Source organism: Parasteatoda tepidariorum, chromosome 7 (genome assembly GCF_043381705.1).
Source record: "Parasteatoda tepidariorum isolate YZ-2023 chromosome 7, CAS_Ptep_4.0, whole genome shotgun sequence".
NCBI lineage: Eukaryota > Metazoa > Arthropoda > Arachnida > Araneae > Theridiidae > Parasteatoda > Parasteatoda tepidariorum.
The window spans coordinates 80,988,095-80,995,192 of NC_092210.1; positions in this window are offsets into that span (position 1 = coordinate 80,988,095).

Sequence of the window (7,098 nt, forward strand, 5' to 3'; positions counted from 1 at the left end):
AACCAGGAGTTCCATTATTAAGGTGGTGCCCTTCAGAGAATTAAAAATACAAAATTATCTTCATCAAAGCCGATGCTTTACATCCGGCGTTCAGTGGCAGACTACTATTTCATATTGTTTTACAACACATGGCTTTAGCCCTCTGGTGGGAAAGACTTTAAAACAAAACTTACAACAGTTACTTTTCTCAACAACTGAAATTTAGAATAGTGTGATTAAGAAAAATATGTGAACTGTTTGCAATTTCAAATTAATATTGAAATGTACAGGTTTAGAATTTTCTACAGTGAAAAGTTTTCGGAACTTCAGTATTCAAAAAAGTATACAAAAGCTAGACGTTAGGAACGTATCCAATGAACGAGCAAAGCGAGCATAGGAGCGAAGCAATCCGAAATGAACTGCGAAGGCAGTTCCGTGGGTTGGCGAGCAGGGGGCGAAACCTCCTAGTATTAATATAATACCTTATATAATAAATATTCTACATTTATATAATATATCATTTAATTTAACCAATACACGAATGTAAACAAATGCAAACCAGTTTCAGTCACGTAAGAACAATAAAGCTGTATAGTATCACCTAATAATTAAAAATTTTCGTAGAATCTTATAGTTCGTCTAATAATTTGACCAGTTTTACATTGTTAGTAAATTTTTATTCGCCGGAAAATCACATGGTAGGATCTAGTTTTCCCACAATAATTTATTTTTTGGAGGGGGGAGTTATCAGCATATAATAAGTAAGAATCATATAGGTATTGCTTTCCAGTAAACTGTTTTTATATCCCAAGTTTAAATAGATTTACCTACAGTATTTATTTTTCTTATTTTACTCTGCTATTATTACGATTTAGATTTTGATTGTTTTATAAATTAAAATTTAAAACAAAAAGTGTTGTTTCTTTATTAGTGCGCAATTCTGTAATATTAACTTATTACGCTATAATTTACTATAAACTTATTTGAATCGGTGTCTAAACTTATTGCTGTATTAAAATTACTATTTTTTGGTGTAAATTACCTGAATACACTGTTACATATTATCATGAAAGTGATTTATTAAATGATTTAGAACTTAACGATCAGCTTCTTGCTCAATATGATGCATGCACAAATTATCTATAATATAGCAGTCTATTTCGTAAGCGAAAATATTAAATTATGGTTATGAACTTTAAAAACTTGTTATCACAATATAACTTTTAGTTTTAAATATTATTTGAAGAAATATTCCTGAACATAATTATATTTGTTTACTCTAAGATTTCAATAACATGATAGGAGAAATAGAATTATACGATGTCTTTTATACCATTTATCAGTTAAATTTGACTCAAAATAAATATTTAATTTAAAGAAATGAGTGACCGTTTTATAATAAATAACTTTAAGAAAAATTATATTTACTTTTATTATGAACTTTGCATGAAACAGTGTCCTGTCAACAATTGTTATCATACTAATGGATGCAGAATTGTAGAACATTAACTAATTGTTCACACTATTTCTCAGTAATCTCATGAATCGTAACTAGATATTTTAATGAATACATTTGTTTTAAAAAATTAAAATAATACAAGGAATAATATATTTTTAACGAAATGACATTTCATGAAAAATATAGTTTTATAAATGTAAGAACAAGGAAAAGAAGCAAAAAGCAGTTTCAAATAATAGAAAGAAACAGAAATTATTAAATTTTCGAATTTTTTGTTCATCGTCGATATTTTTCTTTCTAATATTTCCCTCTAAACTCAGTTTTTGAAGTTCGCAATTTTATTTTATAGCTTGTAGCAGGAAGCACAATTTTATTAAGTCGACGTTTCATTTAATCTCTTAGAATCAAAATGAATCAAAAAGAAAAAGGAAAAGAAAATGAAATTATAAAAACTTCTGGCCAAACAAACTTTCACTGTTGGGAAAAAACTAATCGTTTTTCGGAGTTTCTTTTATTTGCTTGTAATATATAAAGCAAGCTATAGACCATTTTTAAACATTTTTTTTTCCATTTATCAGAGTTATTAATAAACTGGCTCTAATGATGTCGCGTGCTAAATTGCTTAATACAGAGAAATGAATATCACTGAGACCATGAAATGTATTTCTGTATGTTTCAAATTTTATAACTTCAAAATTTTATTTCTCAGAGAGTTAATACACAGTGGCTCAAATGATATCAATTACTATAGAAGAGATGATAAATCATACTTTTCCTAAATTGCACTACCTCTAATTTCTAAAGAATCAGTGTGTAAGCATTCTATCGGATAAATTAGGTAGCTTATTTTTTATTTGGAGATCATGCTGAAGAATCATATCACTGTATTCTTGCGTACATTATTTATGTAAGTTAATCGGCTTTACAAGTCAGCAATGCAATGTTTAAACATACTCTGTAAGGCTATAGCAAAACTACAGTTTATTTAGTGGTACATCAAATAATTAATAAGCAGCTTATTCTGCTAATCGCTACTGGTTTCTTTGCTAACTAACTATTGTTTGATGCTTGGAATGACAGTTTGTTTAGAAGGTTAACTGGTTGCTTAAATCTTATCTCGTGTTCATTTGTAATTCGTATCGGTATGATTTAGGAGCGTATAAACTTGAATTACTGATCAGATCGATTTCCAAGCTGTTTAAACTGTACTTCATCCAAACTTACGAAAAGTGGTTGAGAACTCTCTCTTAATTAATTTTCACCCATTTCAAAATTTCTTAATTCTTGAATGGGGCTAATAATGAGACTGCAACAAAAAAAAGTTGGTTTTTGATTTTAGAAAGAAGTAGTCTTAAAAAGCACCTCATATAAAAATCACACCTGAATTTTGCGTCACGTAACATCATGTTCCCTTAGCATTTCATAAGATTATTATAACTGTTACTTATTATAACTGTAAAAATTCAAAAATGTGAAATATAAAAACAGTTGACAAATCTGTTGTAGGTGGTCTGTATTCTGAAATTTAGGACTTCAGTATTTATTGATGTACCCGTATCCAATAAATTTGATGTGGCATATTTACTGGATACGGAGCTGTAATCCTCACAAGAAAGAAAATCCGCAACGATCTTACACAGAAAGAAACTCATTTAAAAAATCACACATATTTTTTAAAAAAATTTATCTGTTTTTGATGTTAACCATAAACAGAAAATTTATTAACAGATAGCAAAAAGAAGTTTATTTTTCCTTCTTTCTGTTTGTGGCCAACACCACAAAAATTAACATTGAATAAAAACAGAGCTTTATTAGTCAATAGAAAATTGCTTTGCACAATTTCAAAAATTCCATTCGTACCTGAGTTTTAGTAACAGAAATTGTCGGAAGTTATTAAGGAGTCAGCCCAATACAATAAAATATATTTTTTTCGTAAACAATCTGCAATAAAAACATTGAAAAAAATCAAAATTTCTAATAACATTGAAAAGTTTTCATTAATTAAGAAGAAGATAATTTTATTATAAGTACTTTTTCATACCAGAAAAAAACATTATTAAATAACCTCATCTCGTGGACATTTAATAATCTTAGTCAACATTCAGAAAAGAACTATAAAAGTTTTATGTACAAAAGTATAAAAATAAAGCATCTGTGCTCGAAGAATCTCAATTATTTGAAATGATTTGCGCAATAAAATGTTAAGGAAAGTAATTATTATTTTAATTGGACATAAAATAATAATAAAAACGCATTCAGTACTTAAAACCTCAACACTTTGTACTAATTTTAATTGAATATGTTAAATAAATATCTTTCTTGACTGGAAAATTTACTTTTCTGCCCTAAACTACCCAATGAGGGCAGATAAAAATTAAAAACAATTCGAACTTGGCGCTTAAAGGCGAGCATTATTTTATTTGCTTGATCACAAATTACAACTCTAAGTGATATGTGAGACTATAAAACCTTTCCATTTAATTTGAACAAAAAAAAAGGATAAAATAACACTTCAAATTAAACGCGAGCATTCTTAGCGAAGAAAAATTTAATTTGGCTGCGAAAGCAAACGAACTACTGGCAATTAAACTTAGGTCAAAAAATATATGGCTTTTAATTGCGCCTGCATTGACTAGCGTGGTGTTTGAAAGAAATATTCAATTGAAACGTTTATCTAACTTTCGTCCGCCATTTTTGGTCGCTGTTCAAAAATGTTGAGTAAACTTTCACTTCAAAATTTTATTTTTTAGTAGTTGTAAATTGTTTAAAACTGAAATCGTATGAAAGTAGTGTGATAATAAACCACATTTTCAAATTGCACATTGTGCTTTCGATTAAAAACGTCAAGAATTCTATTGTGGCGCTTTTAGGCCGTATCATAAAGTTATTGTAATTAAATTAAATAAAGGAAACTTACTCGTCTTAAATTTAAACAAATAATATTTTATTTATAATTGAACCATTTTAACATGAGCATTTACAATTAAACCATTTTAGCATTTATTATTTTTTTAAAACCCTGAACAAAATATAAGTTTACAAAAAAATTAAATGAAATAAAAAGTAAAAATTTAAAAAAAAATTAATTAACTTGCACCCGGCAAACCAAGTTGCACTGCACTGTTGCACTGTTTAAAAATTTTCTAGTTAAATGAAGAATATAATTATTAGAAACTTGAGATACTAAGCTACATTTACCACTCTCTGATGCCACAATTGACATTACATATTGATTTTCTATCTTTTAAAATATCTTTCATTACTTAAGTTTATTTTTATTAATAGAATTATATATTTAAAATAAATCAGAGACTTAATCTTTTAAAACGAACATAAAATATTTATTTCTTCTCTTATAGGTCAATGTAACGGATACTTTTTTATTTCATTACTAATGCAGACTTATTAATTCACTGTCGAGGCCTAATCGAAAACAAAAATCTATTAATAACTTTTTATTATAAATTTCTAACCGCAAAATGTTTCCGTTGCATGGTTGTAATAATTTCCATAAATTTGTTGGCGACTCGTGATAGCCAAGGTATTTTCGAACTTTATATTGATAATGCTGGGTTGGCTTTGTTTTGGCTATGTTATATTTTAATAAATCACCAATTTTNTGGCGCTTTTAGGCCGTATCATATAGTTATTGTAATTAAATTAAATAAAGGAAACTTACTCGTCTTAAATTTGAACTAATAATATTTTATTTATAATTGAACCATTTTAAAATGAGCATTTACAATTAAACCATTTTAGCATTTATTATTTTTTTAAAACCCTGAACAAAATATAAGTTTACAAAAAAATTAAATGAAATAAAAAGTAAAAATTTAAAAAAAAATTAATTAACTTGCACCCGGCAAACCAAGTTGCACTGCACTGTTGCACTGTTTAAAAATTTTCTAGTTAAATGAAGAATATAATTATTAGAAACTTGAGATACTAAGCTACATTTACCACTCTCTGATGCCACAATTGACATTACATATTGATTTTCTATCTTTTAAAATATCTTTCATTACTTAAGTTTATTTTTATTAATAGAATTATATATTTAAAATAAATCAGAGACTTAATCTTTTAAAACGAACATAAAATATTTATTTCTTCTCTTATAGGTCAATGTAACGGATACTTTTTTATTTCATTACTAATGCAGACTTATTAATTCACTGTCGAGGCCTAATCGAAAACAAAAATCTATTAATAACTTTTTATTATAAATTTCTAACCGCAAAATGTTTCCGTTGCATGGTTGTAATAATTTTCATAAATTTGTTGGCGACTCCTGATCGCCAAGGTATTTTTGAACTCTATATTGATAATGCTTGGTTGGCTTTGTTTTGGCTATGTTATATTTTAATAAATCGCCAATTTTAGATCTTCTATCCATGCTTCTCCTGTGTCCGTTGAGAACAAATTACACGTACTTTTTAATTTTTCTTTTGTTTAGACAGTGGGGATTTGTCTCCCATGGCCTGTCCTTACTAATAATTATTATGCAAAATTTATGCAACTCAAATTCCTATGGATAAAAATAATTATATGTTGCATCTTGAGCTCTGCAAATAATACTAAAAAAAAGCTTTATATCAGAGTATGATCCTGTTTTCATTTTCAAGTGTTATTTTTATCATCTTCTGTTTTCATCACTATCTTCAACTAGTTCACTATACTATACAAACGCCAACCACACCTAGCTTCCATCTCAACATAAATTGCTACTTAGATTATCATCACTACACACTCATACTATAATCCTCCATTATAAAAGTCATAAACATATAGCTCTATGATTCAGTTAATTTTTGGCAGTATAGCTAAGAAAGGAAGAAAAAAAAATTAGCTTATAATATAGCTTTAGATCGCCAGCAAGTTTTTACTCAAATCACTAAATAAAATACCACATGAATAAAAATAAAAATCATTGCTCATTTATTTTCTGATACGAAGCATTTTTAGAGATGCTTCAACTCGAAAAAATAGTTATTGAATGTTTAAGGTTAGTAATAAATTATTTTTTTAAAAAAAGAGTAAGGTTAATAAAAGAGTAAGATTATTAAAAGAGTAAGATACTCAATGTGATGAATAAAAATATTTTACTATATCTTTTATGAATAAAATTAGAAATATGTACAGGTCAAATAAAAGAATTAGAAATATGAAGAAGTGTTAAATGACAAATGTTTTTAGACAGGCGCATGCTTATGTGTATGTTTTGTAGGTCTTTCATTCTATTTTCACTTGCACGCACTTTCTTTTCATAATTTATACTCAGAAGTTTTTGTGTTCTTGCGATTTGTGCGATTAATTTCCATTCTTATCCACAGAATCTGTATTTATTTGTTGCAATATTAGAAACAAAATTAATGCGTATTATTCTATAGTGGAGGAACATAACATATTTTACTTTATACAATTTATAGGTTAGATATGCTGCGAGTATAATCAATAAGGTGTTTCTTTTGTTAATATTATTTATTTATTTTTAATTCGATTCCTGTGAATCATGGAGTTATAAAAATTGTAAAACGGAAATCCCTAAAACTAGCAAATTTCTTTTTTAGAAGGGACAGTTTTGGTGTAAAAATGATAACTATATTTCCTTCAAAGGTAATGCCATTCAAGTCTAAGGAATGACACTTCAGTCTTCAGTA